General features: G+C 39.1%; 1 long non-coding RNA gene across 2 annotated transcripts in view; it reads left to right on the forward strand.

Moving 5' to 3' along the window:
- The window catches only part of LOC122811367, a 344127-nt gene that overhangs the window by 240840 nt on the left and 79762 nt on the right, over positions 1 to 23525 (forward strand). The window lies entirely within an intron of this gene.

Raw genomic sequence — 23525 nt, forward strand, 5'->3', positions numbered from 1 at the left:
CTGCTGATTTAAAGACTCTCGTATTTGTTCCGTCTGTTTTTGAACTTTTTTATTTGAAAGTGTCTAATGTATTGTTTATTTTGTCCATTTTCAGAGAAAGTTCTTGTATGTTGGTTAGAACAGACTGACATTCCTTTTTCAAAGATTAATCCTGAGGACTTTGTTTTAATGCGACTCATTTTAGATTATAAGTGTGGACATTTTTAGAACAGAAGTTTGACAAGAAAACATTGATAATATCTTTCAGGACAACTCAAAGTAGTAGTATTTGTTTAAAAAAATCAAATAGGATAACTTAGAACTGTAATTTCCCATCATAAATAAAAATAGAATAGTAGAGCAAAATAAATCTGCTGCTAGCCTGTCTGCATCTTGGCCACACCCCCAGCAATTCTTTTTGAATACATTTTTCAAGTATTTTGGAGAGGGATGATAAAATTGATATAGGTCTAAGGTTATTAAGGTCTATTGAATTTTCTTTTACATTTTAGTACATTTGGGAAGCATTCTAAAGTTTTCAAGATATTGTGGTGTTTTATGTCTTTCCCATTTTTCTCCTATTTTTTCTATCCTGCATTAGCATTCCACCCTTTTTGGATAGCCAAATTACATTATTTGTTTTTAGTTTCTTACTTCTAGTGCAAGGCTAGTTAGGATATTCATAAAAGTTGTACTGAATTCATTTACAGCTTCGTCTAAAAGGAATATTTTTAGAAAGTTACAATTAGTAGATGATAGGGTAGTAGCAAACATTTCTGGTTTAAAGCTGGGAAGGTCACATGCTGTTTTATAGTCATGCTGTATAGATTGGGAGATGATCACTGACAGTCAGACATTGTCCCTGTGGTGGTGATTCTGCTAGGCTCTGATACTAGGATCTAGTCTAATAGGGCATTTGATGTCTTGTTATTATGTGTGGGGCTATTAATTCATTGTATGAAACCAAATAAGTTCATACTAGATGCAGGGGCATTAGAGTTGATGTCCGACCAACTGACATTCACATCACCTAATAGTACTTTTTCTTGTGGAATTATTATGGATGTCCAATGTAGAATACCTTCCAGTATTGCTATATCATTGCCATGAGGGTGTAAAGAAAAGTACTAAATATTTGTTTATAATTGTTCATTTCAGGAAATAATAAGCTCTGCTAAATTGAGTTTTTGCATTGGTTTGTTGTAACTGGAAATGTGGTAGTTGTTGGGAAATATTAAAGTAATACCACCACCTTTCCTTGATATCATAGTTGAAGGTATAATTTTGGAGGAGTTTATGTTTGGTATATGCCACGTTTCAGTTACATCGAGGATATCAGGCTTATGTTGGGAAATCCAAGCATGTAGTTCTCCAGTTTTATTTCTTATGCTTTTAAAAGATTATACTAGCGACACTGGCGGCTGACTAATGTAGGGTTAAACTAATATGTAAAAGAGAATTCTCTTGATGTTCATTGTGATAGCTGGGATCAGGGTTAGGGTGAATGTCTCCTCCTAGAAGGATCTTTGTATACTGGGGAATTACTGATATTAATTTTTGGAGAATGTTTTCTACTTCATTTTGTTTTTGTTTGAGTTGAAATGGAGTTAATCGGTCTGTATTTAGAGTAAAGGTGAGGGGCATCATTAAATAGGTTTGGTGCAATGTTTGGAGAGTGTAGGAAAGAAGTGTGAATAGGTGGTTGGGACAGAGCTGGAGATATGTTGAGAGCTATTATAGACTCATGGTAGGATGAGAGATATTTAAAGTGTGAAGCAATGGTATATGATTATCTAATAAAGTCTCATTTGAGAGATAAAAGCACTTATCATTGTTGTGTTATTTTATTTTATTCTTATTGAACTGTCAGTTGTTCTCTGGTGAGGTTGGATTCTTATTTCATTATTCATTTTTAGGATGAAAGATGGCCCAGCAGGAGGAGAAGAGAAGATAAGCTGAGGTGCAGCATGATTAAGTAAACTGATGTGTATGTTATTGCTGACAAGAAGGGGAAGTATCAAATATAAGTTGCACGGCAGTAGAATATTTAGTGTTGGTGGAATCTGAAAGCTGATGGGGGTAGGTAGGAAAGAAATATTTTCTATGAAGGAAGAGAGTTAATCTGTCCTAGTATCTTCTTTGGAATGTAAGGAATATAGGAGTTTAAAAGGCTAGAGTATGAGGATGTTGTATAAAATAGGAAGAAGTGAGGATTTATTTGGGAACCGTAGAAGATACAATGTGGAATAGATTGGTACTATTAGGGAGGGTGCGACTGTGAATGAATATAGTGCAAAGCAGTATGGGAGAGGAAAAAGGTAGCTGGAAGTAGTGCTAAAAGATTAGATTAAAAAGGAAGCCAAACTGGTGGCTCCCTGCCATAAACTAACTGTGCAAAAGGAAGAAACTGTTGCAAAAGAGAGTAAAATCCCATGAGTGGAGGAGCTCCCTGGTCAGCCTCAGTAAGAAGCTGAGATCCCTTATAAGATTCTCCAAAGCTAGCTACAAAAACAAAATTGCCACTCATTCTAAAGACAGCCACAAGACATTCTATAGCTATGTCAAGAATCTCAATGGCAACACTCAGATCTGCTCTGAGTTATAGCACAAAGGCACAAACATTACAGAACCAACTGATAATGCCAACATCCTGGCAGATAGGTTCAGTGCAAACTTTACCCCCCTCTTACCCCCTAAAGGGCCCAGATCTATACAGGAAGAATGCAGAGTCCCTGTAATTACAAAGTACGCAAGTAAAAGTTGCACTCTCTAAAGCCAAAAACACAGCATCCATGGGACAGAACAACATCTCAGGCTGTGTTTTACATGAACTTCAGAACGAACTGGCTCCCCACTTAAGCATCATGTTCAATAATAACCTCACATCAGGCTTTGTGCCCACTGAATGGTGCACAGCAACAGTTATCTCACTCCACAAAGGGTGAGCCACCACTGATCCCGGGAACTATTGACCTATTAGCCTTATGAGCCTGGTCTGCAAGGCCATGGAACATATCATCATGGAACTCATAAACAAAGAAATTGGTAACCTCCAAACTCTGGATCCCACCCAGTTCAGGTTTGTGAAAGGCAGATCATGCCTCCTGAACCTGATCAACTTCTTTGAGGCAGTCACCAAAGCCATGGATGAGGGTAAGGTGGTTCACACAGCCTATCTTGACCTCGCCAAGGCTTTCGACACCATCCCCCATTCTGGAATTATAGCTAAACTCACTAAACTAGGTATAAATCCCTACATCACAAGATGGGTTGCCAATTGACTCACTGACAGAACCCACACTGTAAAAGTTGCAGGCTCTAAATCTGACCTCAAAGCAGTGACAAGTGGAGTACCACAGAGTTCCGTCCTAGGACCTCTCCTGTTTGGTATCTACTTCTCTGAAGTACAGGCTAACACAGAAGGCCTCTGGCTACTGAAGTTCACAGATGACTGCAAACTAGGAGCCATAGTCAAGTCCCCAAATGATGTGGACATCCTGCAGAAGGGCCTCACTGAGACAGATGCCTGGTGTCAGAGCCATGGCCTCAAGCTCAATGCCAAAAAGGGCAGTGTCATCCCCTTTGGTAAAAACTCTGTACCCATGAACTACCACATAGGCAACAATCTACTTAACACCAAATGCGTGATAAGAGACCTTGGGACCCAGGTGGACAGTAGTCTCTCATTTGATAGTCACATTGCCACAGTAGTCAGGAAGTCCTTCTACGTGGCACACCTCATCATAAAAGGATTCTCATCCAGGAAAAAAGAGGTAATTGTTCCCCTCTACTTGTCACTCATTAGACCATTATAGAGTACAACGCCCCTTTTGGAATGTACCTCACAAGACATCTGCAGCAGCTGGAAAGGCCACAGAAGTACCTCACAAAGAGGATTACTGGCCTCAAACAAATGCCCTACACTGACCACCTCAAAAAACTCCAGCTTTACTCCATAGCATATTGCCTACTCCGAGGTGATCTCTGCCTAACATATAAAGCTATGTCAAACCCAGAGCTGTTGGACATGCTACACCTAAAGAAATCCCAATCCCTCCGAGCTACACACTCTAGGGACCTAAACCTTGTCAGCACAATAAGCAGGACATGCTGGAGGGATAGACTCCTGTCCCAGAGACTTCCTATACTCTGGAAAAGCTACCCATCTATGTCAAGCAAAGTTCTTCATTAGCACTCTTCAAGAAAAATCTTGATGAGTGGATGGGAAGTAGGAAATACACCCCGGGGATCACTTCTGTGTCTCTGCTGGACAGTGGCACAGGAAAATAACTTTCTTGGGTGGCGTAAGCTATGGAACCTTGCTGACTAGGCTTACGTAGGTCCTTGGACCAATAGCCTAGTACCTACCTATGAACCTATAAACCTATAAATGGAAGTTGAGAATTAGGAAATAGAAGCAGGAGCATTTCTCTGACAGTAGTGAGGTTGTTTGGGGAGGGTTAGTGAAAAAGGGTCACAAGTGAAATGTGTATTTGGGAAATATAATAGTACGGTATGAGAGGGTGGTTGGCATTTGGGGGTAAGAGAGCAAAGCAAAATCTAGCAAGCCAGTACAAAGCAATTAACAAATATGCAAAAAGTAGAAACAAGTTTTCTTTCATTTCCTGACTACAGCAACCTGGCAGCTAGGGAGACCAGCTGGCATATACAGTGTAATCTATTGGTCAAGAGAAAGGGCAGTGGCCAATTTAGTAAGGGGTCCTTACATTGCAAGGACTACTCTTTTGAAGCCAGGGATGTTAAAGCCACTTTCCAGCATAGGCCAGGCATGTTTGACTAGTTGAAGTTAATGTAAAGCAAGGTTCTTCAGGATATATTTGCTTAACAAAGACAAACTTCTCAGTGAAAACAATTGGGAGTTGGGCTTTGTGGCAGTGCTTCTGCAATATTGGGCTCAGATGCAGTGACCACAGGCTATTGCACAATGACCAAATTCTCAGTGAAAATGTTTGGGAGTTGGGCCTTCTGGCAGAGCTTTTGCAATATTGGGGTGGCCAGATATAGTGAGCACAGGTTCTGCATTGTGAAGGAAGATGGTGACTGAGTGGAACAGGAGACAACACTGAGGGAGTATTTAGCCATGCATTCTATTACAGTAACCCTCCCAGCCCCCAGTCAGATTATAACACAGTTTATAGCCAGTGAAAAGTAATTAACAGATAGACACAATGTAGAGCAGGTTTTCTTTCAGCATAAAAAAAACATGCTTTCTTTAGCATAAACTGGTTGTCTACTTACATGCAAAATATAATGCAAATGTAGTATACTTGATTAAAGTACAGTGCCTCTAAATAAATAATGACAAAAAAAAGGAAAAACCCATTCCATGATGCAGTTTCCCTTTAACAAGCATTACATAGTGCTCCATCCACAATAAAGATGCCATCAGTAAGAGGAAGACAACATGTTCTTGTGGTTACAACCCTCACCTCTGAAACAGGAGCTCACAGGTGCTGCTGATAAAGTCACTTAACATAACAATTAACAGAATTCGAACTGAATAAACAAACTGGAAAAAGATTTGAATACTTCTTTCAATGGTGTGTACGTGCATGTGTTTCAAAATTAATCTACAAAACTTTAATGGATACAGTTTTTAAGTGATAGCAAGAAAGTCGGTCTTTCTATATTAACTCTGCATTAAAATCAAAATATATACTCTGAAATATAACGACCGGAACTGTAAAGTGAAAGTATGTTTGCAGTACACATGTTTACATTGCCTTGATTTTTAAATATTAAAAAAAAAGTACTTGAAGACTTAATACTATCATAATATACTCAGAGCCATGAAAGATCAGAGCAAATCAGTTTTAGCATCATCTCCTAGATACTATGTTTTTTTATAAAAAAGTTTGCACTTTTGTTTTACCCCCCCCCCCCCCCTTTATTTTGCTTTGAGTTGTATTTCATTTCTTACAGTATAACTTTCTTCTGAGACTTCACTAATCTTTTGGTCATTCTACTCATCTGCCACAGTTAGTTGCATTCTACTATATTACACAAAGAAACTGTCAGAAGGAGATTCTGAGTCCATTTACTTTGCAAACATTAGGATAAAACATCAAGAAAATGGTGCACCATATTGCAAATTAACCACACACACTTTTTTTCTTTTGCCTTGTGTTAACATACTTCATCAGAATAAACTGAAATTGTATACACCAGTAATATATATTATAAGCATCCTCACTGGTTTACTTTGCAAACATGTTGCAGCTAACCTAAGGCAGCTGCCTTCTATTTTCCTTCCTGTCCCTTTTGGTTCAAGCCAACCACCACCCTTTATGTGAAAAAGTACTTTCTTACATTAAGCACTGTTCTCTGGTAAGACGCTCCTCCCTTCTTGTCATTCCTTTGCAGTGTAAGTCTATCATAGTTGTCCTTTATTACTGGATGTATCATGTACTGCAACACGTATCGTTTCTAATGAAAAGGTACTCATCTCCTTAGTCTTTCTCCATCTATCATTTTTTTCATTCCTCTCTTGATTCTGATTCTCTCTTCTTTCTATCGCCATCACCTCTTCTCATTCTGTCTCTCTCTTCATACTGCCTTCAAAACTGCCTGTTATATTCTAGAAGACCCTTATCAGCACATGATAGGGGGTAACTAACAACTTAGTATTTGGAGTTTCGTTCCCCTACATAGCTATTCCATCATGTAGTTTGCCTTTATTACTGCTCTCTTTCTCTGCATCTGATGTTTCAGACTTTGCGTAATACTAACCCAAGGTCCTTGTGCTGATTTTTTAGCCTGACTATCCAAAATGTAAAGCCCGTACCTTGAGTTGTTCTTTCTCAGGTGCATCAGTACACACTTAGAAAGGGCAAATTACACATGCCACCTGTTAGATTATGATACCAATCTCCTTAGGTCCCACTCCAGGCTTCCTCCCCATCTTATATTATCCCTCCAGCCAAAGCCACTGATCTAGTTTTTTATGCTGCGTGTGATAACAAACACAAATGATTCATCCATAGCTGCTCAGTACTTAATTGCTTGAACATGGCTGCTTGGTGGTGTTTATGTTTATCTGTTTTCTCAATACTCACTGTAATGGTTTGTGAATGTGCAGGTAGTGCTATTTAATATTTATTCTGGGATCATGATGCCTTGGGGCAAATGTAGGACATTTCTTCATTTTAGTGTTGGCTATTTCTTTGAGATACAGTAACCCTGGAGAAAAGAATAATGGGGGTGTAGGAGCAGAGCCCCCCACCAGCACATGAGGGCTGTTGAGGGGGCTTGTCTCCCTGTACAAAAGGGTTGTTACAAAGATGTTTTTGCAATTGGTCAACTCTTTTGAGTACATATATCTACAGTAGTTGTACCCTTGAGGGAATAGATTTCAGAAATAAGAGGTAATGCAAGCATGCTTTGAGGGTATGGATTTAGAGCTTTCATTGTAGAAACAAGACCGATGTATTACATGGTGCTAGTCCCAAAAATGATCTTTATGGGATAAGACATCATCCTTGTACCATAACTACCACCACCTGCTAGCTAGCATCTAACCACTTCTTCAAGTATTAAGATAAAAAACACGACCAAAACACCAAAAAGCTCACCAGGATCTCAGTAGCTCGAGCGAGCAATGTCAGGAGCTAACTACACCGGTTGTGTAGAAAATTGACAATAGTAAGCGAGATGCTGTGAGTGAACCAAACAGGTGTTCACCTCCCACCAAGTTGTTAATAATGATCCACTCTAAGTTCTCTTTTGAAAAACCACAGGTATTCACCTCCAACCAGTTGTAAATAATCCACTCTTCGTTCTTATGTAAAAACAGGTTTATTACGATTCCAACCAAAAGGCACAGTTGACTCAGTTAACACAGTTGAACAATCACAGGTTAAGCGCTTTCATCCCCAACAGGTAGACTTCTTCAGAACCAATGATTTCCAACTGCCAAAATGCTTTTATACTAGATTTGGCGCCAAAAATTCAATTCAATTAATCAATCAGCTCATATAAATCAACTCATGCAAAGAAGCTCATATAAAAAAGCTCATATAAAAAAGTCAGTCCATTTTCCTTTCTTATGAAACACTACTTAAATCACTTGTGTGTAGGTGTATCATGTAAAAATACCTATTGTAGCTGTAATACTTTACACTATTACATTACAAAACATTTAATACTTTTTAAAAACTTTGAAAAACCTTTAAAAAACAATACTTTTAGTAATAGCAATACTTTAAAAATACCATATAAACATAATGTTACTTCCTATATGTTACTTCATTCAATAATCTTGCACACATTAATTTGTTTGACTGGTCTAATATAAAGGGCTAATATAATAAAGGGCTGTATAGGGCTGTAAACTCTAAAACTTCTGGCTCATGCTTGAACATTTAATGCTAAATATCAATCCCTCAACCCCTGTCCAATAATAGAAAGGGTTTTATACTTATGCTGTCGTTTAGCCCTGGCCAAGATGTGGCATCACACAAAATTTGCCATTTTGCTTCTAAGCATGACAATCTAGCCTTCCAATTCCCCCCTAGCTCACTTACCCCCACCTGATCTATAATTTTAAAGGTAAAAGTGTGCTGGGTACCCTTCTCACTAACGTGCTTGCTAAGTGCATTCTTCGTGTCCACTTTCTTAATTTTGTATAAATGCTCATAGATGCGGGTTTTTAGCTTCCTTTCAGTCTTACCAATATAGTAAGCTTGACACCCTGAACAGGAAGCCAAATACACCACCCGCATGGTGTTACAATTTCCTCTTTTTCCATAACAAATAGTGTTATTACTGTTGGCCAATTTTGTGATTCTATTGGCATTAATATACTGGCAGTATTTGCACCTGCCGCAAGAACTAGTGTGTTCCTCTCTACTGTTTGTACCACCTTTTTTCTTCCTACTTCCACCCTCTATAATTCTTTTTAAATTGGAGGAAGTTTTGAATACACTAACTGGATGGTCACCTAACACCTTAGCAATATCGTCCGTACTTGAAAAAATGTCCCAGTGTCTCCTTAAAATCTCTTTGACCAAATTGGAATAAGGGTTGAACATTATAACACACACATTCTTATTCTTTCTTGCACCTTCCTTTTGATGATCATTTTCAAATACAGTACTTCCCAACAACGGGAGATATTTCTCCCCCCATGATCTTATAACATATTTGGTAACATCCTCCACCATACTTTCCGGGTAGCCCCTGGCCAAAAACATACCTGCTACTACACTCATCTGATCTTCCATATCCTCTCTCACAGAGCACATTCGGGCTACCCGAATACACTGCCCCTTGAGCACGTTTCTGAAAATGTGTGGAGGGTGACAACTGTCAAATTGGATATAGTCGTTGGAAAAAGTCGATTTTCTGTAAATTTTTGATTGAAATCCTTTATTGGTGTGACTAATGAAAGTGTCCAAGTATGGTATTCCTAGTTTCTCAACTTTATAGGTGAATTTGAGAAAACTCGTTGTGCTATTGATGTATGATATAAAGCTGGGGATATCTTCGGCAGGTCCCTTCCACACAATAAAAAGGTCATCTAAAAAACGTACAAATAAAGCTATGTTCTTATAATACATACTAGGCAGAACATAAGTTTCCTCCCATTCAAGCATGACAAGATTTGCAAAAATGGGGGCGCAAGAAGCCCCCATAGCCACTCCTCGAGTCTGTCTGAAATATTCTCCCTGGAATTCTATGTAGTTGTATGAGAGAACTAATTTCATCATGTCGAGAATTAAACAAGTTCTATCCCATGTAAGATTGGAATGTTTCCTCAAACTATTTTCAAAGTATTCTAATCCCGTTGTATTGGGGATACATGCAAACAATTCCTTAACATCTATGGTCAAGAAAATAGCTTCCGGTGACCATATGTCGGGTTTCAACTTGCTCAAAAAGTCCCATGAATCTTTTGTTAAGTGTGGGACATTATGGTATACATGTTTGCACCAATGGTCTATGGCGACTCCAATGTTAAAAGTCTTTGATTTTGAACCGGATATGATAGGCCTAAAGGGGGGGTTTTCTATGTTCTTATGTATTTTGGGTATACCAACAATTTTTGACATCACTGGATGCTCTGTCCTTATAAAGTCATATTCTTCATTCGTGATACGATTATCCAGTAAAAACTCCTCAATAATCAAATCGATTCTGTGATATCCTATATTTATCTGGTTAATGGATGTCACCTCATAATTCCCCGAATTAAATAGGATATCCTGAATGGCTTTATAGTAAATGCTGATATCATATATCACTAAACCACCCCCTTTGTCCGGTTTCTTCAAGTATTGGTACAATTTACTGCCCACAGCCACCCTGTCATCTGTAAAGGAAGCCTGCAGAATGTGAAAGAACTAAAGGCTTTCATAAAGTGTAGGTAAATTACATCCACTAAACTGGAAACTCTGCTAAAGAATTAAATTAGTTTATCCTGACAAGATTCACCAGCTGGGTACTGTTGCTGAAATTGACTGAGTTGTCCATTTTACTAGGTTCATTGAAGGTTACTAGGCTAACTGCCCTAGAGCCCAAGCAAGCCAAGTCATAGTTATCCCAACTTGCCCTAATTGTCAGTGGTTAGGTGAGTAAAGTTTGCAGAAGTAAGGGTGTATGGTAGTTAATACAGACTATACCTCTGTCCAGGAGGAACATGGACACCACCCCAAGAGTGAATTTGCAGTCACCCATCCATTGATCTAGGTTTCACATGAACTGGAAGCTTGTTCCAGAGAAGTGGCAGTCTCTGAGAGATGTATCTATCTCTTCAGCATGACTTGTTCATGTCAGAGGCTAGGCTAACATCCCTGGGGCAAGTGACCCTTTTTCAGTTTGATTTATGAATGTGTAGCATTTCCATCAGGGCCGGGTCAGAGACTGCCCTGTAAGCCAGACACAGGTCACCCCTTAGCGACATGAGACAGAATACTGTGACAGGGCTTTCAGTGTTCCCATGAAAGACTTGTTTTGTGTACCCTGTAATTTCTTGGTGAGAAACATCTGTGGTCTCTATAGCTTTTGCAAGTGAGTAGTGAGATACATACAAAAGGGAGCATTGTACTCAATTACTGGTCTGATGACAGACAAGTATAATGGAATTATAACATCCTTAGCTCTTAGATATTGGCTGACTCTAATCCTCTGTGATTCACCAGAAAATGAAGATACTAAAGGTCTGGCATTCAGTGGTGTAAGCTCTAAATGAGCTGCCTCCTGTAGCTGAGAGTGTGGGGCTTAACTCTTTCTACCTCCATTGCCTATTACGTGACTCTCAGCAAGGCACTTAATTAGGCAGTGCTTCTGAGTTGCCTCAAAATGGGGGTTTACTTACAAGTCCTACCAAAAAGAAAAAGAAAAAATAAATTTCTGATAAAAAAAGAACTTTGAAATGCTAATGACTGCCCTGTATTGAGTGACTGCAATCCAGACCTTTTCAGAAACTGATGAACTGGTCCAATTTTCTGAAGTAAACTATAGCTACAAATAAATAAGTAATCTGAAATGAGAGCACACATTAACCTCAATTTCACTTCTCCCCAAAGCTTCTTCATGTCCTAAACCTGCATTTAAAAATAAATAACTGATCAATTCCTGATGTGGCTGTGCAGTATGCCTTTAAGTGTCCTATTGGGCTAGCTTTGTAGATGGTAGACATCTGTGCGTTACCTGCAACCAAGGGGTCCACCTAATGTGCTCCTGTTATAGCCCTCCACTGCTACTCATACATGCTGTTTTAAGATGCTGCCATTCTGTTTTCACTCTATTTATTCTTGTTCCTAAAGTGCTAGAGCCTTGAGTATGTCCTTGAACTCTTGTGCATTTACTCTCATTTTCCAGGTGTATCTGTGGCCCTAGAGCCTTCTCTGACTACTGCTTGCTGCTAATTCAGATCATCAATTGTTTATGCTGTGGGCTGACGTGGCAATTTCTGATTCTACCCCCAGTGCCCTTTCCTTTCTAGAGGAAAGCCTTCTCGAGTTGCATGAAGGCCACTCTTGTATGTGGTCTTGTGACTGCCTGTCTTCCTGAACCATGTGCTGATCACCATTGATCCATTTGCCAGACAGTACTCTAGAATAGCCTCTCCTTCTTTATCCCTGTTGCCCCACCTTGTGAACATGGACAGACCTCGTATCCTGTTCTGACTGTCCCTTAATGAGAAATCAGATCTCCAATTATCAGCACCATCTAATGTTGTCATGCTTTATCTAGTAGGTCCTGCAACTGGTGTGTGCGTTCCCTCTTTTCCTCTCTATCACAACTCTGCCATGGGACATAGGCTGAGATTATGAATACTGTCCCATCTTTACATTGAAGCTTAATTCCCATGACCGTTTCACTAATTCTGTTGACATCCATCAGTATCTTAAGAAGATCCTCCTCACCACAATTCCCACAACATTTCTAGTCTGTTATCCCCTGAGTAGTAGACTCTGGATCTTGAGCCATGTGACTTTGCTGCAATGCCCATGCAAATTGCCTCCTGGATACATAAGATGGGCCTCTTCTTTATCATCATATTATCCATTTCCAAGCTGTATCCTGTCAGTGAACTTACAGTGAGTATAGCAACCAGGTTGATTGGTTTTACGTCCAGCTATCCCTCTACAGATATATCCTAAGTAACCTAAGCTGGGTAACTGGACACTGGCTGTCCAGTAGTTTATTGACTTAGTGATGCTGAGCTTTGTGGCAAGTACACACTGGTCAATAGAGGCACATAGACCCCCCTCCTATAATTAGCATGGGTCCCAAGTGTAGGTTAGAGTAAAGTGAGTCCTGTATCTACATATCACTGGCAAATACTCTATGCCCAATTTTGCAAGATTAGTCAACATGACCAAATCACCTAGACCCAAAGATTTTTTTACCTCAAGTGTCTAGCCCTGACATGGTACACGGACTATGATCCATATTCTATCTAGAGGATAATGCACACCATAACTGATGCCTAAAGTGGTTGGTCTGTACAGCTCTTCTCCTGATAGACACCACATAGAGTCTGCGTTGCTGCCCATGACTCCATTCAACGTATGTATTTCAGCTGGAATTGCTGATGTCATCATTTTTGATTTTGCTTATTCATTATATTCTTTTTTGAGTTATATACACTTGACTGTGCCTAAAAATGGTCTGCTGAGATTGGTGCAATACCTCAGTCAATGAATGAATGAATAAATAAAAAAAGAATATGATCTGGTTCCTTACTTTATCTTCCTTTGATCCTCTTCCTCTGTCACAATATCTGCATCTGTCACTCCCCCACCTCATCTGTCTAGCCTTCCCAGGGGTGTCATACTTTAACTTGGTAAATAAATACTCATTTACACTTCAGTATTTTTATCTACTCCTTAGCCTGTTTACACTTCTTTTAAACAAGCTCCTAAGTTTCTGTATCCAGTGCCGTGTCTTCTTTCCTTCTACATATGTGAGTAAGACCGTCTTTCCTCCATTAATATGTGTGACTAACCTTTTCATTATCTGCTGTTGCCCTCTCAACACATTTTCTTGTTCTATTCTTGGCACTAGCAAAGATCTCACATTGGGCTGCCCATAGTGCCTGTAGTTCCTGTATCTGTCTGTATGTCCATCTTTACCTCCCTAGTGAACCAAATTGTTTTTCTTTCTCTGTCTTTGTTAACCATTTAACCCTGTTTCTTAAATCAGAAACATTGCACGCTTTATGGTAATCCATATCATCTCCAGTCCTTTGATGGTCTCCACTTTCTCAGACCCTTGTTTATTAATGCCACTATTTGTCTGCAGTTACTTCCCCCTCAGAATAGCCCATCATGGTATTTTGTCCTTTTCTGGCTCTTTTCCATAGTTAGTGGCCACTGTGAAGCACACTGTTAGATGGTCATTAATAACCATTGCAGCTATGATTTAGAATGCCCTCACCTCACCCTGCTGCAGACAGCAAATGTGAAGATTCTATCTTTTCTTGTAAAATGTGACTGTTCTATGCTCAAACAGTTCTAGACCAAAAACTTCAATTAATCTTTTCTCCCTGCCACCTTGAATAAATCAATACTCATCATCTGTCTGGTACAGAAATGTGTACCATATTAGCCAAATTTTCTATGCCATCCCCTGATCTTAGTCATAATTCATCATGTCTTATAATTATAGTGGATGGAATGCTGAGTCTGTAGATGTTTTCTCAAGTGCCGACTTTTCCTTTTTTTTTTAGTACTTTTATTGCTCAGATTTTTTTGGTTTGCTTCCCCATCTTTTCTTTCATTACTTATGTTCTGCCTGGTCTCTCTCATGTTGTATCACTTCCCTCTACCCTTTATATCAAGTATACTGACAATCCCCCCAATCTGATACTTGTCTCCCATTTCTTGGTAACAATCTGTTCCCTGGGGTTTGGGCTGATACCTTTCAAGATGCTCAATATGTAACATTTTGTTGATACAAAGATACATGACACTTTAAAGAGCAGACCTTACACATTATACCTGCAGAGACGTTGTCTTTACTTTATTTCCAAAATGTAGGATTGTATTTGTAGATACTTACCTGCGTTTATAAGTTAGCATCATATTAATGTGTTTCATTTAACAATTATAAGAATACCAGAAAATATTTTGTGTCTTAAGATCAAATAATAATTGCCATTTGTCTTTTTTGTTAGGAAACAACTCTGCAAGTAAGAACTGTCCTGCAATAAGTGGGATAGGTGGAAACCCTACCTGGAATCATCATGTCCATTCCCTTCCACTGATTAGTACACGTCTTTCTTCTCAGTCATGTTTGTTTGACTCTCACCTACAATATGGCATGGCTATGGTCATGGCCATGTTCCTGCATGCACTTCTGATGCTGCTGAAGAACCCATTTCCTTGTCCATCTCACTCCTGTTATCTCAGGAGTTACTGTGGCTTTTTCTGTGCCTTGACATTTTTGCTGATAACCTTACTTCATTTATTTACAATGGCCTCTGCTCTTTCCTTGATGCCATATTGTCTCTTGACATTTTGCCTTCCTCCATTGCCTGCACATTCCTTCCTACTATATTTTGATAGACATCTTCCTTGGTTCTATTTTCCTTCCAGATTACTATTTCTTCTTCCTTGGTTCTATTTTCCTTCCAGATTACTATTTTCCATCTGCCTATCCACATTGTTTCAATAATCTTTCTCTTGCCCTTGCCACCATCTTCACTACTTCTTTTGGAAACATCCTACATTATGTCTCTATCTGTAGCTCTGTGCCGACCTCTCCCTTTTGCTACCATGTCACTTTTTTTTTAATCAGAATTTTCATGCAGTCACGTTCCTTCTCACTTTAAATGTGCTGTGATTCTTCTATGTCTTTCAAACACACGTTTGGTAACAGAGTTTGTTGGTGCCTGCGATAATGCCTAGCCCCAATGAACAACTACTCCTCCTTTCCAGATGTTCTTCCACTTGGCCATCACCCCAGTCTCCTGCTCACTGCCTGACCTTTTCTTCCCCATTTTGATGATTCCTTGTGCAAGTAACAATTGTGGGACGACTGCAATAGACGTTTGTTCCTTAACCTGATGATATCTCCTTGGCTATCTATGTTGCTTATTCTACAGTTATTTCACCATGCCATTTTTTATAGTATTGCTCACTTTATTCAGATGTGTCTCTTCACAACCAACTTGGTCATGTTTGTCCACTGTGGCAGTGATTAGGTCTGGGACTATGTGTACATTTACCATACTCCTCCTTTCACTCCTGCCCACACCTTGTACCTCTAGTAATCAAGTCTCAATTCTGCAACACCCATTCTGCCTTTTCTAGATTAGGCCTACCTATCGTTTTCCCTATACCATGCCTGCCATTTCACTGACAATTTAAGCTAGTCCTGCCCCTGATCTCTTTTCTCATTCTGTGGCTCCAGACTCCCATCTAATTGACTGTCCCACCCTTGTCTTGCTTTTCATTTACCACTGATCTCTCTCTTAGCGGCTCCCTCTTGTCTGACCCAAATGCCGATCTTTCTTTTGTTGTTGCAGCAGCCATTGGCCCATCTTCCTTTGCTATCTGCTCCTTGAGAACGTTCACCCTAATCTACAGGCTTAAAATTATGTGAATGTAGAAGGCGTAAGTTTGATGTTCGCTGCCTATAATAAATAAAAATCATCTCCTATGTGCCAGAACTGAGTACTAATCCGCAGGCTTGTCTGCACTATCCTCTACCTTCTTCTCACTGCTCTTATTTCCGTCACATCTTCCAGTGACCGTCACATCTTCCAGTGACATATTTACAGTCCTCTTGACAGGAGCTTCTTGTTTTCACTTATCTGCTTTTATGACCCATAACTGCCTTGTCTCTTCTTTCTGTTCTCATGCTGACTGCTATCCACATATTGCATCTTCTACTTCTCCAGATCCCTAATGACATGTCTACCCAACTTACCAACATAGTTAATCCCCATATGCTATGGTACTGGTCAGTTCTCCTGCAGATATACATTGTTTTCCTCCAAAACATCTTGAACAAAATCCCTGTCCCACAACCTAGTAATTTTGCATATGTCATTTTCATCTTTTCCAACATGCACTGCTCCTTTTCATCTCTCTTCTATTTTGTCTTTTAGCATATTCCTGCACTGCCTGCTTATTTCATTCCCCTTGTTTTACTACGCTTTGCTTTCCTTCCTTCTATTCTAGTCCTATGTACAGCTATTTCTTAGTCTGATCCCTGTGCCTTTATCATGCTCTCCTGAAAGTACTGCCCCTCTCTCTGTTATTTTGTACCATCTGAAAATGTCTTGCACTACCCTGCAGTTTCCTTTGACTCCACAGTGCTACACAGAGTCTCATTTTGTCAACACCCAATAAATCTTAGATTAACTGCTGACTACTCAAGCTGTTGACAGCTAACTTACTCGCAAGGTATAATATTCCAACAATACCCAAAATCACGAGGTGAAAAGATTCTTTAACCGTACACCTCTGATATCTAAATATAGCAACCCAGTGGTAACAACCTCAGAGCAAAAAGAAAAAGTTTAAGTAAAATGTTTTCTTTTTACTTCGGGACATCTGATGTCACAGTCAACATCAACATACAGACTACTTGTGATACACAGGAAGCCAGTTATCTCAGGCATGCTCAGCCTGCCTATTCAGTGAACAAGAAAAAAGTCAACATGTCTTAACAGAGATGTGGTAAAAGATGAGGTCATGGTTTCCTGTACTTTGGCATGTTTCCGTGCATTCTCGCATGTTTCTCTGCTGGAGGCCATGACATCATCCACTAGACCATGTTTCGTAGTAAACAGTGTTACTTCTGCTGCTGTACCGGACTGAAAAGTGAAGTTTCTTTTCTGACTTAGCAGTGAAAACACTGTCTTTGATCTGTTTCTCTTGATCTCTGCAAGGCTAAATTATTGGCCAGCTTGCCTTGACTTGCCTCATAATGTGGTCGTGCAGACTGTATTTTGCTGACGTGCATTGGCTTGATGTCATATCTGCTTATTCTGCTATTGTTCACACTGAGTTGTAGCAATGTATTAATACTCGGTATATGTCTTAGGTGATCAAGATGTTAGGGTCTGGCATCAGCCTAAAAGATTAAGGCTATGAGCTGCTAATGACCATCATCCTTGTAACTGAGGTTTGATTCCATTCACCTCCATTTGTTTACTGCACATACTGAACCATTACCTTAAACAGAAGTGCTCCTGCTTTGCCCCTAAGAAGATGCCTATGAGGCTTGTGCCTCATAGAGATAGGCTAGTTATGTGGATTGCTGCAAAAAGTGTAACTAGTTATTCTTACCTGGCATACTATTGTATGCACCTAATTATTCAAAGGTCAGTTTAATGTACTGGCAAAAGGCAAGGACTAGCAATTTTTATTTTATTTGTTTAATATTTGTTAACCAGGAAAGTCTGACTGGGTGATAAGCCCATTTTCAGTGGAGTCCCGGGGAGAAAAGCTCCACAGACAAATTTTACAAAATTTAGAGAAGGACAAAACAGAAATTATGAACATCATAAGAATTCTTACATCAAAGGAAAACAAAAACATCATACATTACTAAACACAGTAAAGAATTAGATTGTCTATTTAAAAGAAGAAGAATATGGTAAGATAAAGTAGAGAGAGAGGAGGTAAAACACTAGAAAGAAACCAAGAAAGAAGGGGGTAGAGGCTAGTAGAGGTGAATGGACAGGAAATGTGGAGAAAGAAGGATGAAGATAGGTGGAGAGGTAAGGTAGGGGCGAAATGTTAGGTAGGAAGAAGGAAAGGGGAGAAATAGGACAGGGACAAGATATAATGCAAGTGCGTGAGAATATAAAGGAAACATTTGTATGGAGAGGAGGAGAAGAGGACGAAAGAAAGTAAATGGGTGGAATGCAGAGGAAGTAGAGTGCTAAATAGAGACCTGTATTGTCTGCATATGTCATTTGGCAAACGTTATACACTGGATGCTTTTCCTTATGTAACCCACCCCTTTTATCCAAGCTTGGGACTGGCAGGAGGAAATGCACTGGCTTGTTCATCCCTGGAGAGGAGATGTGGTATTGTATGAGGAAATCGGGAGTGACAAAGAAGTATGTAAGAGTGGTACAGGATATGTATAAGGGTAGTGTGACAGTGGTGAGGTCTGCAGTAGGAGTGATGGATGCATTCAAAGTGGAGGTGGGATTACATGAAGTATCAGCTCTGAGCCTTTTCTTATTTGCAATGGTGATGGATAGGTTGACAGACAAGATCAGTCAGGAGTCCCTGTGGACTATGATGTTTGTGGATGGCATTGTGATCTGTAGTGAGAGTAGGAAACAGGTTGAGGAGACCCTGGAGTGGTGGAGATATACTCAAGAGAGGAGATGAATGAAGGTCAGCAGGACTAAGAATATATGTGTATGAATGAGAGTGAGGCTAGAGGAATGGTGGGGATGCAGGGAGTACAGCTGATGAACGTGGATGAGTTTAAATTCTTGGGATCAATAATTTAGAGTAATGGTGAGTGTGGAAGAGAGGTGGTTAAGAGAGTACAGGCAGGGTGGACTGGGTGGAGAAGAGTGTCAGAAGTGATTTGTGACAGACGAGTACCAATAAAAGTGAAAGGGAAGGTCTACAAGAGGGTCGTGAGATCAGCTATGTTATATGGGTTGGAGATGGTGACACTGACAAAAAGACAAGAGTCAGAGCTGGAGGTGGCAGAGTTAAAGATGTTAATATTTGCATTGGGTGTGACGAGGATGGACAGGATTATGAATGAGTATATTAGAGGGTCAGCACAGGTTGGACAGTTTGGAGACAAAGCCAGAGAGGAGAGATTGTGTTGGTTTGAACATGTGCTGAGGAGCAATACTGAGTATATTGGGAGAAGGATTCTAAGGATAGAGCTGCCATGTAAGAGGAAAAGAGGAAGGCCTAAGATAAGGTTTATGGATTTGGTGAGAGAGGACATGCAGGTGGTTGGTGTGACAGAGCAAGATGCAGATGACAGGAAGAAATGTAAATAGATGATCCGCTGTGGTGACCCCTAACGGGAACAGCCAAAAGAAGAAGAAAAGAGTGCTAAATACAGATATGAGGAGGTTAGCCAGGTCCCATACATGGGCAGAGCCACTTGGTCCTGAGGAATACTCTTAGTTGGTTTTTGAAGTGTATTTGGTCAGTAGTAGTTAATATGCTTTGGGGTGGAATTCCATAATTTGGAGTTGTAGTTGGAGAAAAGAGAGTCCCCTGCTTTATTATTGAATTTGGGGACTTGTAGTAAGAATCAGTTGGAGGATTGAAGAGTATGAGTGTTAGTGTAAGGTAAAAGCATATTAATAAAGGGGAAGTTTTTTTCAAGTAGATGAACAAGTCTGTGTGCAAGGTATAGCTGAGTGTAGGTTAAATAGTGTGGTAGTTGTAGCCAGTTTAGTTGATGTAAAGAAGAACAGTTGTGAGACCTGTAAGAGGTGTTAGTGGTGAATTTAGCTATTTTATTATAGATGGTGGGTCTTTCCTTAAGAAAAACAAAATAGGGGGTGTCACCATTCTATGGTACTAGGCAACATACTTGGTGGTTTTCTATACCAAAAAAAAAAAAAACTTAATTAAGCCTCTGTTCAGTTATGTTAAAATGTTAGCATGTGGTACATCTCTGACCTTTGGTAGCAGGTGGTAGTGGTAATAGTTCAGAAGAAAAGGAGGAGGATTCATATCAGGCCCAAACAATTTTAGACACATTTCACCTCAGAGTGAGTGTCATAACAGAGCTCATCCAGAATGACACAGGGAACCGACTGCTAAGAGAAATGGAAAATAAGGATTTGTTAGTCAGTTTTGTGGCAGTTTTTGAATAGGTAATAACAGATCCTGATGAAGGACTGAGAGGGTAAACTACTTGGATCAGCCATGCTGAAGTATTCCAAATGATTCCCATAAGGGAATAATGGATAAACGAAAAGCATTAAATATCATTCTGTGCATTCAACAGGCAAATACTGGTTAATTAACAGGGCTCAACATGTCATGGTAGATCTTTACCATCTGTCTCAACAGGATAACTAATGGTTTATTAGGTAACTACTAGGCATGCAGTCCAGGAAACCACTATGGAACTTAACTCATTTTCCATTTGCTCCAGAGTACTGACTAGTTAAGTGACTTGCTTAGTCACACAGTAAGTAAATAGAAGCAGAGGGAATTAAACCCTACATTACAGCAAGAAATTCATGAACAACTCATAGCCTTAATCCTCTCTGCTGACTACCGTATCTAGAAGGCTTTTTATTAGGGTTGCTTCTTTTTGGACTATTCTCACATATAAAATTGGGAAATGTGCCACAGGCAACCAAATACAGTAATGATAGGAAAGACAGTAACCCAAGTACTTCATTAGAAAATGCCAAAGTTTTCCAAGATGGTCTATACAAAATACATACCTAGTGCATTACAAATAACCTTACTTTACTGTCAAAATGTACAACAGTATGACACAACAAGAATGAAAGACATCATAATTATACAATAAAAATCAAATCATAAACACGCCACCATTACTGAATATGCGGGGAATAGAAGGTAAACAAACTCAGTATGTACCCACTAAAATCAGAAAAGTAGATTTAACTGGGTTACAAAATATGAAGGGCACACCTCACTAGTACAGTTAGATCAATGTGCCACACTGATCTGACCCATTAATAAATATAATGCTCTGTTCTACAGCCTTTGACAAACTACCAGAAACAACATGAAATAGCATAATATGCCTCTCTAGTAAAACATTACAGTCTGGAAAGTATGAACTATTCAGAAAGGCTTCAAAAATGTCACTATGCACTATTTCTTGCAGGTTTCTAGAGGTGACTTCTACCCAGTTATAAAGCAATGTCTGCGCAGGTGTTGTACAAGTCAATGCCTAATGCACCAGTGGGGAAAGAAACACCAAACAGTGGAGCATAACACTAAAAATACCATAACACGAAAAGGGGCAGAAAATAAAGGCTATTAAGTTACTAAATAAGATTCAGAAGTAGCACAAAGGCTCATAAAAGAAAACGCAGCAACAATTCCCTACAAAAAGCTAGGCTGTGTGACAGATCTGACCACTATGGATCTGGAGAAAGCATGCGCGTTTTTTCACTTTTATGAATCATCACTTTTTCTTCAAGTTGGACTGAGCATTTATAAGTAAGGTTACCTGGGGTGCAGGGGTTCTTGCTCCCCTTCAGAAATTTTTATTTTCAATTTTGGCTTATTTTCATGAATAAAAAAAAAAAATAACAAACACAGCAACTGTTGAAACAGAGTTCAAAACAAATCAGAAGTAAGAAAAACACTGCTCAAAGAAATTACAGATATATTTTATTCATAGAACACTGTAGCATAAAACATAATAGCAGTTAAGTGTTTTTGTTCAAATATTTCATCAGATAAATAAAACAAGTACGTTCATTAAATATGCACAAATAAAACTAGTAATCAAAATGCAAAAGCAATTTGTTAATGTGATTAACTGCTCAAAAGTTAAGTAAAATTCAATTCAGTATTTTAGGAAAGGCAACAAGCAAGAAGGATTTTAGGGGGTTCCAACATCAGAAACAGTTTGCATATCAAAAGAGAATGCAGTTCATCAGTCAGAAGGTTTCTGTCTTTCAGAATTTGGGACCACTTCCTTCAAAAATGACAGGACAACATCGCAGTATAGCCCCGTCCAGGAAATAACTTTGCAAACCTCTTGGGAAGGAAGAAGCATCATGAGAAAGAAGCAACAGACTGATCAAGGATGAGGAAGTGAGGCAATGACACCATCTTTAGACACAGGGGACACAATGGATGTACAAAGTGTTAGTACTTTTACAATATTTAATCTATCTTCTACAAGATTGTCTGAGTCAAAAAATGAGGTTTTATGGAATTAAGTTTTGATGCACAGGGGTGTGATTCAGGGCAGATTAACCATTATGAAGGTATATATCAAGGAGGTCAATCTTCAAGTTTTGTCAAGAGCTTCTATCCTAAAGATTTTAAAGACAAATTAATGTTAAAATGTCCCAGTACCTACAACACAACCCTGGTAAGTATTTTGAAGACCTTTGATAGGTCTTCAGTTTGGATCTGAACAAATTAAATTACAGAAAACAAAAAAGGTGAAGCTGTTCAGTCACCACCAGTTTATTACTGATCTGGTATCTCGGCAATTCGCCTTCGCAGGATAATTCATCAATTTAGCAATATGTCTTAAATACAGGTAGGATGCCAATACATCAATTAATTATTCGATTACATAATGAATTAACTTTTAAGTTTTAATTATTTAACTTAATGTAACGCATTACAACCTAATTTTAATGTCCATAAAATACACAATAACATTACTTTATTTAAATATTCATATTATGGACAAATATTTATTTTAAGATTTAAGCCCTTAGTGCTTAAATTATTGAATAATTATTTCAGGGAGGGGGTTATATTTGCAAACTTTGGGGTATCTTTTTCAATTTTCAGTTGAAAAAGTTACTACAAAGAGTGCCTGCACTCAGTTTTTTAGTGGTTCCATGGCAAGTTCAATTGCAGCAATAACATATTGTGAAGATGGACAAAGGTGGGCAACACAAAATTGTGAGTGACCCCTTTAAATTAGAATTGTTTATCCAGTATGAGTCTGAGCCATGCCAGCTCTGACCCTCAACATCTCCTGCTTGCTGCTGAAACATCACTTAGAGCAACAACCCGACCGCATGAGGCTGAGAACAGGTAGTTGAGATTTTGTTTAAAAAAACAAACAGGGTAGTAGGTTTCATCTATGCACATGGTATACGGAGAGGAATGGAGGTTTGTTTATTGCTAAATAACAATGCAGTGATGGTGATGGACTTTCTCAGTCCTAATACTGTATTTGAGGTCATTTGAGTCAGAAGAAGTATGCACAGACAAGTCTCTCACATGTCTGCCAGTAAGATTAAGTTAATCTTTAAAAAAAAGTACACACACACACACACACACACACACACACACACACACACACACACACACACACACACACCATAAAAAAGAAAAACAATTCTCGTGTATTCCAAATCAGCAAACACTTTACTAGAAGAA

Source organism: Protopterus annectens, chromosome 9.part0 (genome assembly GCF_019279795.1).
Source record: "Protopterus annectens isolate FY-2018-M chromosome 9.part0, PAN1.0, whole genome shotgun sequence".
Classification (NCBI taxonomy): domain Eukaryota; kingdom Metazoa; phylum Chordata; order Ceratodontiformes; family Protopteridae; genus Protopterus; species Protopterus annectens.